Genomic DNA, 13,357 nt, shown 5'->3' with positions numbered 1-13,357 from the left:
CACGCCAGAGCACGCCAGTGCACGCCAGAGCACGCCAGTGCATACCAATGCACGCCAGAGCACGCCAATGCACGCCAGTGCACGCCAGTGCACGCCAGTGCACGCCAGTGCACGCCAATGCACGCCAATGCACGCCAGAGCACGCCAATGCACGTCAGTGCACGCCAATAAACGCCAGAGCACGCCAGTGCACGCCAGTGCACGACAGAGCACGCCAGAGCACGCCAGTACACGCCAGAGCACGCCAGAGCACGAAAGAGAACGCCAGAGCACGCCAGTACACGCCAGAGAACGCCAGAGCACGCCAGTGCATGCCAGAGCACGCCAGTGCATGCCTGAGCACGCCAGTGCATGCCAGTGCACGTCAGAGCACGACAGAGCACGCCAGAGCACGCCAGTACACGCCAGAGCACGCCAGAGTACGCCAGTGCATGCCAGTGAACGCCAGAGCACGCCAGTGCATGCCAGTGCACGCCAGAGCACGCCAGTGCATGCCAGATTACGCCAGTGCACGCCAATGCACGCCAATGCACGCCAGAGCACGACAGTGCACGAAAGAGTACTCCGGTGCACGCCAATGCACGCCAAAGCACGCCAATGCACGCCAGTGCACGCCAGTGCACGCCAGAGCACGCCAGAGCACGCCAAAGTATGCCAGTGCACGCCAGAGCACACCAGAGCACGCCAGAGCACGCCAGTGCACGCCAGAGCACGCAGGGCATGCCAGTGCACGCCAGAGCACGCCAGAGCACGGTAGAGCACAGCAGAGAACAGCTGAGCACTTGAAGTTGCGATAATATTTATTTCTCTTATTAAAACCCTTTTTTAATCACAGGAAGTGTAAATCAATGTCCAATACACCATTTTAAGTCTATTGAATCAAAAAATTTATAGAGCACTTCATGAACAAAAAGTTTTAGAAAAACGCACTTCCTAGCACATGAATTTTTTAAAATTATTCAAGTTATCTGAGTTCTTATGTCGGGTAGTGGAGTTCTATTGTTAAGCACTTGAGTTCTGCATAGCAGAGCACGCCAGAGCCGCCAGTGCACGACAGAGCACGCCAGAGCACGCCAGTGCATGCCAGTGCACGCCAGAGCACGCCAGTGCACGCCAGAGCACGCCAGTGCAAGCCAGTGCGCGCCAGAGCACGCCAGTGCAGGCCAGTGCACGCCAGTGCACGACAGAGCACGACAGAGCACGCCAGAGCACGCCAGTGCACGCCAGAGCACGCCAGAGCACTCCAGTGCACGCCAGATCACGCCAGTGCATGCCAGTGCACGCAAGAGCACGCCAGTGCATGCCAGTGAACGCCAGAGCACGCCAGAGCACGCCAGTGCACGCCAGAGCACGCCAGTGCATACCAATGCACGCCAGAGCACGCCAATGCACGCCAGTGCACGCCAGAGCACGCCAGTGCACGCCAGTGCACGCCAGTGCACGCCAGAGCACGCCAGTGCACGCCAGTGCACGCCACTGCACGCCAATGCACGCCAGAGCACGCCAATGCACGTCAGTGCACGCCAATAAACGCCAGAGCACGCCAGTGCACGCCAGTGCACGACAGAGCACGCCAGAGCACGCCAGTACACGCCAGAGCACGACAGAGCACGACAGAGAACGCCAGAGCACGCCAGTACACGCCAGAGAATGCCAGAGCACGCCAGTGCATGCCAGAGCACGCCAGTGCATGCCTGAGCACGCCAGTGCATGCCAGTGCACGTCAGAGCACGACAGAGCACGCCAGAGCACGCCAGTACACGCCAGAGCACGCCAGAGTACGCCAGTGCATGCCAGTGAACGCAAAGCACGCCAGTGCATGCCAGTGCACGCCAGAGCACGCCAGTGCATGCCAGAGCACGCCAGTGCACGCCAATGCACGCCAATGCACGCCAGAGCACGACAGTGCACGGTAGAGCACAGCAGAGAACAGCTGAGCACTTGAAGTTGCTATAATATTTATTTCTCTTATTAAAACCCTTTTTTAATCACAGGAAGTGTAAATCAATGTCCAATACACCATTTTAAGTCTATTGAATCAAAAAATTTATAGAGCACTTCATGAACAAAAAGTTTTAGAAAAACGCACTTCCTAGCACATGAATTTTTTAAAATTATTCAAGTTATCTGAGTTCTTATGTCGGGTAGTGGAGTTCTATTGTTAAGCACTTGAGTTCTGCATAGCAGAGCACGCCAGAGCCGCCAGTGCACGCCAGTGCACGCCAGAGCACGCCAGAGCACGCCAGTGCATGCCAGTGCACGCCAGAGCACGCCAGTGCACGCCAGAGAACGCCAGTGCACGCCAGAGCACGCCAGTGCAGGCCAGTGCGCGCCAGAGCACGCCAGTGCACGCCAGTGCACGCCAGTGCACGATAGAGCACGACAGAGCACGCCAGAGCACGCCAGTGCACGCCAGAGCACGCCAGAGCACTCCAGTGCACGCCAGATCACGCCAGTGCATGCCAGTGCACGCAAGAGCACGCCAGTGCATGCCAGTGAACGCCAGAGCACGCCAGAGCACGCCAGTGCACGCCAGAGCACGCCAGTGCATACCAATGCACGCCAGAGCACGCCAATGCACGCCAGTGCACGCCAGTGCACGCCAGTGCACGCCAGTGCACGCCAGTGCACGCCAGTGCACGCCAGTGCACGCCAATAAACGCCAATGCACGCCAGAGCACGCCAATGCACGTCAGTGCACGCCAATAAACGCCAGAGCACGCCAGTGCACGCCAGTGCACGACAGAGCACGCCAGAGCACGCCAGTACACGCCAGAGCACGCCAGAGCACGCCAGAGCACGACAGAGAACGCCAGAGCACGCCAGTACACGCCAGAGAATGCCAGAGCACGCCAGTGCATGCCAGAGCACGCCAGTGCATGCCTGAGCACGCCAGTGCATGCCAGTGCACGTCAGAGCACGACAGAGCACGCCAGAGCACGCCAGTACACGCCAGAGCACGCCAGAGTACGCCAGTGCATGCCAGTGAACGCCAGAGCACGCCAGTGCATGCCAGTGCACGCCAGAGCACGCCAGTGCATGCCAGAGCACGCCAGTGCACGCCAATGCACGCCAATGCACGCCAGAGCACGACAGTGCACGGTAGAGCACAGCAGAGAACAGCTGAGCACTTGAAGTTGCTATAATATTTATTTCTCTTATTAAAACCCTTTTTTAATCACAGGAAGTGTAAATCAATGTCCAATACACCATTTTAAGTCTATTGAATCAAAAAATTTATAGAGCACTTCATGAACAAAAAGTTTTAGAAAAACGCACTTCCTAGCACATGAATTTTTTAAAATTATTCAAGTTATCTGAGTTCTTATGTCGGGTAGTGGAGTTCTATTGTTAAGCACTTGAGTTCTGCATAGCAGAGCACGCCAGAGCCGCCAGTGCACGCCAGTGCACGCCAGAGCACGCCAGAGCACGCCAGTGCATGCCAGTGCACGCCAGAGCACGCCAGTGCACGCCAGAGAACGCCAGTGCACGCCAGAGCACGCCAGTGCAGGCCAGTGCGCGCCAGAGCACGCCAGTGCACGCCAGTGCACGACAGAGCACGACAGAGCACGCCAGAGCACGCCAGTGCACGCCAGAGCACGCCAGAGCACTCCAGTGCACGCCAGATCACGCCAGTGCATGCCAGTGCACGCAAGAGCACGCCAGTGCATGCCAGTGAACGCCAGAGCACGCCAGAGCACGCCAGTGCACGCCAGAGCACGCCAGTGCATACCAATGCACGCCAGAGCACGCCAATGCACGCCAGTGCACGCCAGTGCACGCCAGTGCACGCCAGTGCACGCCAATGCACGCCAATGCACGCCAGAGCACGCCAATGCACGTCAGTGCACGCCAATAAACGCCAGAGCACGCCAGTGCACGCCAGTGCACGACAGAGCACGCCAGAGCACGCCAGTACACGCCAGAGCACGCCAGAGCACGAAAGAGAACGCCAGAGCACGCCAGTACACGCCAGAGAACGCCAGAGCACGCCAGTGCATGCCAGAGCACGCCAGTGCATGCCTGAGCACGCCAGTGCATGCCAGTGCACGTCAGAGCACGACAGAGCACGCCAGAGCACGCCAGTACACGCCAGAGCACGCCAGAGTACGCCAGTGCATGCCAGTGAACGCCAGAGCACGCCAGTGCATGCCAGTGCACGCCAGAGCACGCCAGTGCATGCCAGATTACGCCAGTGCACGCCAATGCACGCCAATGCACGCCAGAGCACGACAGTGCACGACAGAGTACTCCGGTGCACGCCAATGCACGCCAAAGCACGCCAATGCACGCCAGTGCACGCCAGTGCACGCCAGAGCACGCCAGAGCACGCCAAAGTATGCCAGTGCACGCCAGAGCACACCAGAGCACGCCAGAGCACGCCAGTGCACGCCAGAGCACGCAGGGCATGCCAGTGCACGCCAGAGCACGCCAGAGCACGGTAGAGCACAGCAGAGAACAGCTGAGCACTTGAAGTTGCGATAATATTTATTTCTCTTGTTAAAACCATTTTTTAATCACAGGAAGTGTATATCAATGTCCAATACACCATTTTAAGTCTATTGAATCAAAAAATTTATAGAGCAATTCATGAACAAAAAGTTTTAGAAAAACGCACATCACAGCACTTGAATTTTTTAAAATTATTCAATTTAGTTTTAGTTCTTTTGTCGGGTAGTGGAGTTCTATTGTCAAGCACTTGAGTTCTGCATAGCAGAGCACGCCAGTGCACGCCAATTCACGCCAGAGCACGCCAGAGCATGCCAGTGCCCGTCAGTGCACGCCAGTGCACGCCAGAGCACGCCAGTTCATTCCAATGCACGCCAATGCACGCCAGTGCACGCCAATGCACGCCAAAGCACGACAGAGCACGCCAGAGCACGCCAATGATAGCCAGTTCATGCCAGTGCACGCCAGAGCACGCCAGTGCATGCCAGTGCACGCCAGAGCACGGAAATGCACGCCAATGCACGCCAGAGCACGCCAGAGCACGCCAGAGCACGCCAGTGCACGCCAGAGCACGCCAGTGCACGCCAGAGCACGCTAAAAAACGCCAGAGCACGCTAGAGCACGCCAGTGCACACCAGTGCACGCCAGAGCACGCCAGAGCACGCCAAAGCACGCCAGTGCCTGCCCGTGCACGCCAGAGCACGCCAGTGCATGCCAGTGCACGCCAGAGCCCGTCAGTGCATGCCAGTGCACGCCAGAGCACGCCAGTGCATGGCAGTGCACGCCAATGCACGCCAATGCACGCCAGAGCACGCCAATGCACGCCAGAGCACGCCAGTGCACGCCAGAGTACTCCGGTGCACGCCAATGCACGCCAAAGCACGCCAATGCACGCCAGTGCACGCCAGAGCACGCCAGAGCACGCCAAAGCAAGCCAGTGCACGACAGAGCACACCAGAGTTCGCCAGAGCACGCCAGTGCACGCCAGTGCACGCCAGAGCACGCCAATGCACGCCAGAGCACGCCAGTTCATTCCAATGCACGCCAATGCACGCCAGTGCACGCCAATGCACGCCAAAGCACGACAGAGCACGCCAGAGCACGCCAATGATTGCCAGTGCATGCCAGTGCACGCCAGAGCACGCCAGTGCATGCCAGTGCACGCCAGAGCACGGAAATGCACGCCAATGCACGCCAGAGCACGCCAGAGCACGCCAGAGCACGCCAGTGCACGCCAGAGCACGCTAAAAAACGCCAGAGCACGCTAGAGCACGCCAGTGCACACCAGTGCACGCCAGAGCACGCCAGAGCACGCCAAAGCACGCCAGTGCCTGCCAGTGCACGCCAGAGCACGCCAGTGCATGCCAGTGCACGCCAGAGCCCGTCAGTGCATGCCAGTGCACGCCAGAGCACGCCAGTGCATGGCAGTGCACGCCAATGCACGCCAATGCACGCCAGAGCACGCCAATGCACGCCAGAGCACGCCAGTGCACGCCAGAGTACTCCGGTGCACGCCAATGCACGCCAAAGCACGCCAATGCACGCCAAAGCACGCCAATGCACGCCAGTGCACGCCAGAGCACGCCAGAGCACGCCAAAGCAAGCCAGTGCACGACAGAGCACACCAGAGTTCGCCAGAGCACGCCAGTGCACGCCAGTGCACGCCAGAGCACGCCAATGCACGCCAGAGCACGCCAGTTCATTCCAATGCACGCCAATGCACGCCAGTGCACGCCAATGCACGCCAAAGCACGACAGAGCACGCCAGAGCACGCCAATGATTGCCAGTGCATGCCAGTGCACGCCAGAGCACGCCAGTGCATGCCAGTGCACGCCAGAGCACGGAAATGCACGCCAATGCACGCCAGAGCACGCCAGAGCACGCCAGAGCACGCCAGTGCACGCCAGAGCACGCCAGTGCACGCCAGAGCACGCTAAAAAACGCCAGAGCACGCTAGAGCACGCCAGTGCACACCAGTGCACGCCAGAGCACGCCAGAGCACGCCAAAGCACGCCAGTGCCAGCCAGTGCACGCCAGAGCACGCCAGAGCACGCCAAAGCAAGCCAGTGCACGACAGAGCACACCAGAGTTCGCCAGAGCACGCCAGTGCATGGCAGTGCACGCCAATGCACGCCAATGCACGCCAGAGCACGCCAATGCACGCCAGAGCACGCCAGTGCACGCCAGAGTACTCCGGTGCACGCCAATGCACGCCAAAGCACGCCAATGCACGCCAATGCACGCCAGTGCACGCCAATGCACGCCAAAGCACGACAGAGCACGCCAGAGCACGCCAATGATTGCCAGTGCATGCCAGTGCACGCCAGAGCACGCCAGTGCATGCCAGTGCACGCCAGAGCACGGAAATGCACGCCAATGCACGCCAGAGCACGCCAGAGCACGCCAGAGCACGCCAGTGCACGCCAGAGCACACCAGAGTTCGCCAGAGCACGCCAGTGCACGCCAGACAGTGCACCCCAGTGCACGCCAGAGCACGCAAGAGCACGCCAGAGCACGCCAGTGCATGCCAGAGCACGTCAGAGCACGCCAGTGCATGCCAGTGCACGCAAGAGCACGCCAGTGCATGCCAGTGCACGCAAGAGCACGCCAGAGCACGCCAGTGCACGCCAGACAGTGCACCCCAGTGCACGCCAGAGCACGCAAGAGCACGCCAGAGCACGCCAGTGCACGCCAATGCACGCCAGTGCATGCCAGTGCACGCCAGAGCACGTCAGAGCACGGTAGAGCACAGCAGAGAACAGCTGAACACTTGAAGTTGCTATAATATTTATTTCTCTTGTTAAAACTGTTTTTTAATTATAGGATGTTTAAATCAATGTCCAATACACCATTTTAAGTCTATTGAATCAAAAAATTTATAGAGCATTTCATGAACAAAAAGTTTTAGAAAAACGCACATCACAGAACTTGAATTTTTTAAAATTATTCAAGTTATTTGAGTTCTTTTGTCGGGTAGTGGAGTTCTATTGTCAAGCACTTGAGTTCTGCATAGCAGAGCACGCCAGAGCACGCCAGTGCACGCCAGTGCACGCCAGAGCACGACAGAGCAGGCCAGAGCACGCCAGTACACGCCAGAGCACGCCAGAGCACGCCAGTGCAAAATTAAAAGTTTTAGAAAAACGCACATCACAGCACTTGAATTTTTTAAAATTATTCAGCTTATTTGAGTTTTTTTGTCGGGTAGTGGAGTTCTATTGTCAAGCACTTGAGTTCTGCATAGCAGAGCACGCCAGAGCATGCCAGTGCACGCAAGTGCACGCCAGAGCACGACAAAGCACGCCAGAGCACGCCAGTACACGCCAGAGCACGTAAGAGCACGCCAGTGCATGCCAGTGCACGCCAGAGCACGCCAGAGCACGCAAGAGCACGCCAGTGCACGCCAGAGCACGCCAGAGCACGCCAAAGCACGCCAGTGCCTGCCAATGCACGCCAGAGCACGCCAGAGCACGCCAGTACACGCCAGAGCACGCCAGAGCACGCCAGTGCACGCCAGAGCACGCCAGTGCGTGCCAGTGCACGCCAGAGTACGCCAGTGCACGCCAGAGGACGCCAGTGCACGTCAGTGCACGCCAGTGCACGCCAGAGCACGCCAGTGCACGCCAGAGCACGCCAGTGCACGCCAGAGCACGTCAGTGCACGCCAGTGCACGCCAATGCACGCCAATGCACGCCAATTTACGCCAGAGCACGCCAGTGCACGCCAGAGTACGCCAGTGCACGCCACTGCACGCAAAAGCACGCCACTGCACGCCAGTGCACGCCAGAGCAAGCCAGAGCACGCCAGAGCACGCCAGTGCATGCAAGTGCATGCCAGTGCATGCCAGTGCATGCCAGTGCATGCCAGTGCACGCCAGAGCACGAAAGAGCAGGCCAGAGCACGCCAGTACACGCCAGAGCACGCCAGATCACGCCAGTGGAAAACAAAAAGTTTTAGAAAAGCGCACATCACAGCACTTAAATTTTTTAAAATTATTCAAGTTATTTGATTTCTTTTGTCGGGTAGTGGAGTTCTATTGTCAAGCACTTGATTTCTGCATAGCAGAGCACGCCAGAGCACGCCAGCGCACGCCAGAGCACGCCAGTACACGCCAGAGCACGCCAGTACACGCCAGTGCACGCCAGAGCACGCCAGAGCACGCCAGTGCACGCCAGAGCACGCCAGTGCACGCAAGTGCACGCCAATGCACGAAAGAGCACGCCAGTGCACGCCAGAGTACGCCAGTGCACGCCAATGCACGCCAGAGCACGCCAGAGCACGCCAGAGCACGCCAGTGCACGCCAGAGCACGCCAGTGCATGCCAGTGCACGCCAGAGTACGCCAGTGCACGCCAGAGGACGCCAGTGCACGTCAGAGCACGCCAGTGCACGCCAGAGCACGCCAGTGCACGCCAGAGCACGCCAGTGCACGCCAGAGCACGTCAGTGCACGCCAGTGCACGACAATGCACGCCAATGCACGCCAATTTTCGCCAGAGCACGCCAGTGCACGCCAGAGTACGCCAGTGCACGCCACTGCACGCAAAAGCACGCCAATGCACGCCAGTGCATGCCAGAGCACGCCAGAGCACGCCAGAGCACGCCAATGCATGCAAGTGCATGCCAGTGCATGCCAGTGCATGCCAGTGCATGCCAGTGCACGCAAGAGCACGCAACAGCACGCAAGAGCACGGTAGAGCACAGCAGAGAACAGCTGAGCACTTGAAGTTGCTATAATATTTATTTCTCTTGTTAAAACCATTTTTTAATTACAGGATGTGTAAATCAATGTCCAATACACCATTTTAAGTCTATTGAATCAAAAAATTTATAGAGCAATTCATGAACAAAGAGTTTTAGAAAAACGCACTTCACAGCACTTGAATTTTTTAAAATTATTCAAGTTATTTTCAGTTCTTTTATCGGGTAGTGGAGTTCTATTGTCAAGCACTTGAGTTCTGCATAGCAGAGCACGCCAGTGCACGCCAGTACACGCCAGAGAACGCCAGAGCACGCCAGTGCATGCCAGTGCACGCCAGAGAACGCCAGTGCATGCAAGTGCACGCCAGAGCACGCCAGTTCATGCCAGTGCACGCCAGAGCACGCCAGAGCACGCCAGTGCACGCCAGAGCACGCCAGAGCACGCCAGTGCATGCCAGTGCACGCCAGTGCACGTAAGAGCACGCCAGTGCATGCCAGTGCATTCCAGTGCACGCCAGAGCACGCCAGAGCACGGTAGAGCACAGCAGAGAACAGCTCAGCACTTGAAGTTGCTATAATATTTATTTATCTTGTTAAAACCATTTTTTAATTACAGGATGTGTAAATCAATGTCCAATACACCATTTGAAGTCTATTGAATCAAAAAATTTATAGAGCATTTCATGAACAAAAAGTTTTTTGAAAAACGCACATCACAGCACTTGAATTTTTTTAAAATTATTCAAGTTATTTGAGTTCTTTTGTCGGGTAGTGGAGTTCTATTGTCAAGCCCTTGAGTTCTGCATTGCAGAGCACGCCAGTGCACGCCAGTGCACGCCAGAATACGACAGAGCACGCCAAAGCACGCCAGTGCACGCCAGAGCACGCCAGAGCACGCCAGAGCACGCCAGTAAATGCCAGTGCACGCCAGATCACGACAGTGCATGCCAGTGCACGCAAAAGCACGCCAGTGCATGCCAGTGAACGCCAGAGCACGCCAGAGCACGCCAGTGCACGCCAGAGCACGCCAATGCCCGCCATAGCACGCCAGTGCACACCAATGCATGCCAGAGCACGCCAGTGCACGCCAGAGCACGACAGAACACGCCAGAGCACGCCAGTACACGCCAGAGCATTCCAGAGTACGCCAGTGCATGCCAGTGCACGCCAGAGTACGCCAGTGCATGCCAGTGCACGCCAGTGCACGCCAATTCACGCCAATGCACTCCAGAGCACGCCAATGCACGCCAGAGCACGCCAGTGCACGCCAGAGTACTCCGGTGAACGCCAATGCACGCCAAAGCCCGCCAATGCACGCCAGTGCACGCCAGAGCAAGCCAGAGCACGCCAAAGCACGCCAGTGCACGCAAGAGCACACCAGAGCACGCTAGAGCACGCCAGTGCATGCCAGTGCACGCCAGAGCACGCCAGTGCATGCCAGTGCACGCCAGAGCACGCCAGAGCACGGTAGAGCACAGCAGAGAACAGCTGAGCACTTGAAGTTGCTATAATATTTATTTCTCTTGTTAAAACCATTTTTTAATTACAGGATGTGTAAATCAATGTCCAATACACCATTTCAAGTCTATTGAATCAATAAATTTATAGAGCAATTAATGAACAAAAATAAAAAAACAAAACGCACATCACAGCACTTGAATTTTTAAAAAAATTTCAAGTTATTTTAGTTCATTTGTCGGGTAGTGGAGTTCTATTGTCAAGCACTTGAGTTCTGCATAGCAGAGCACGCCAGAGCACGCCAGAGCACTCCGGTAAATGCCAGTGCACGCCAGATCACGCCAGTAAATGCCAGTGCACGCAAGATTACGCCAGTGCATGCCAGTGAACGCCAGAGCACGCCAGAGCACGCCAGTGCACGCCAGAGCACGCCAATGCCCGCCATAGCACGCCATAGCACGCCAATGCACGCCAGTGCACGCCAGTGCACGCCAGAGCACGCCAATGCACGCTATTGCACGCCAATGCACGCCAGACCACGCCAATGCACGTCAGTGCACGCCAATAAACGCCAGAGCACGCCAGTGCACGACAGAGCACGCCAGAGCACGCCAGTACACGCCAGAGCACGCCAGAGCACGACAGAGCACGCCAGTGCATGCTAGAGCACGCCAGTGCACGCCAGAGCACGACAGAGCACGCCAGTGCATGCCAGTGCACGCCAGAGCACGCCAGAGCACGCCAGTGCACGCCAGAGCACGCCAATGCCCGCCAATGCACGCCAAAGCACGCCAATGCACGCCAGTGCACGCCAGAGCACGCCAGAGCACGCCAAAGCAAGCCAGTGCACGACAGAGCACACCAGAGTTCGCCAGAGCACGCCAGTGCACGCCAGTGCATGCCAGTGCACGCCAGAGCACGCCAGTGCATGCCAGTTCACGCAAGAGCACGCCAGTGCATGCCAGTGCACGCAAGAGCACGCCAGAGCACGCCAGTGAACGCCAGACAGTGCACCCCAGTGCACGCCAGAGCACGCAAGAGCACGCCAATGCACGCCAGAGAACGCAAGTGCACGCCAGAGTACTCCGGTGCACGCCAATGCACGCCAAAGCACGCCAATGCACGCCAGAGCACGCCAGAGCACGCCAGAACCCGCCAAGGCACGCCAGTGCACGCAAGAGCACACCAGAGCACGCCAGTGCACGCTAGTGCATGCCAGTGCACGCCAGAGCACGCCAGTGCATGCCAGTGCACGCCAGAGCACGCCAGAGCACGGTAGAGCACAGCAGAGAACAGCTGAGCACTTGAAGTTGCTATAATATTTATTTCTCTTGTTAAAACCATTTTTTAATTACAGGATGTGTAAATCAATGTCCAATACACCATTTTAAGTCTATTGAATCAAAAAATTTATAGAGCAATTCATGAACAAAGAGTTTTAGAAAAACGCACTTCACAGCACTTGAATTTTTTAAAATTATTCAAGTTATTTTCAGTTCTTTTATCGGGTAGTTGAGTTCTATTGTCAAGCACTTGAGTTCTGCATAGCAGAGCACGCCAGTGCACGCCAGTACACGCCAGAGAACGCCAGAGCACGCCAGTGCATGCCAGTGCACGCCAGAGAACGCCAGTGCATGCAAGTGCACGCCAGAGCACGCCAGTTCATGCCAGTGCACGCCAGAGCACGTCAGAGCACGCCAGAGCACGCCAGTGCATGCCAGTGCACGCCAGTGCACGTAAGAGCACGCCAGTGCATGCCAGTGCATTCCAGTGCACGCCAGAGCACGCCAGAGCACGGTAGAGCACAGCAGAGAACAGCTCAGCACTTGAAGTTGCTATAATATTTATTTCTCTTGTTAAAACCATTTTTTAATTACAGGATGTGTAAATCAATGTCCAATACACCATTTGAAGTCTATTGAATCAAAAAATTTATAGAGCATTTCATGAACAAAAAGTTTTTTGAAAAACGCACATCACAGCACTTGAATTTTTTTTAAATTATTCAAGTTATTTGAGTTCTTTTGTCGGGTAGTGGAGTTCTATTGTCAAGCCCTTGAGTTCTGCATTGCAGAGCACGCCAGTGCACGCCAGTGCACGCCAGAGCACGACAGAGCACGCCAAAGCACGCCAGTGCACGCCAGAGCACGCCAGAGCACGCCAGAGCACGCCAGTAAATGCCAGTGCACGCCAGATCACGACAGTGCATGCCAGTGCACGCAAAAGCACGCCAGTGCATGCCAGTGAACGCCAGAGCACGCCAGAGCACGCCAGTGCACCCCAGAGCACGCCAATGCCCGCCATAGCACGCCAGTGCACACCAATGCACGCCAGAGCACGCCAATGCACGCCAGTGCACGCCACTGCACGCCAATGCACGCAAGAGCACGCCAGTGCACGAAAGTGCACGACAGAGCACGCCAGAGCACGCCAGTACACGCCAGAGCACGCTAGAGCAAGACAGAGCACGACAGAGCACGACAGTACACGCCAGAGCACGCCAGAGCACGCCAGTGCATGCCAGAGCACGCCAGTGCACGCCAGAGCACGACAGAACACGCCAGAGCACGCCAGTACACGCCAGAGCATTCCAGAGTACGCCAGTGCATGCCAGTGCACGCCAGAGTACGCCAGTGCATGCCAGTGCACGCCAGTGCACGCCAATTCACGCCAATGCACTCCAGAGCACGCCAATGCACGCCAGAGCACGCCAGTGCACGCCAGAGTACTCCGGTGAACGCCAATGCACGCCA

Source organism: Daphnia pulicaria, chromosome 6 (genome assembly GCF_021234035.1).
Source record: "Daphnia pulicaria isolate SC F1-1A chromosome 6, SC_F0-13Bv2, whole genome shotgun sequence".
Lineage (NCBI taxonomy): Eukaryota > Metazoa > Arthropoda > Branchiopoda > Diplostraca > Daphniidae > Daphnia > Daphnia pulicaria.
Note: the sequence above shows the minus strand (reverse complement) of the source record.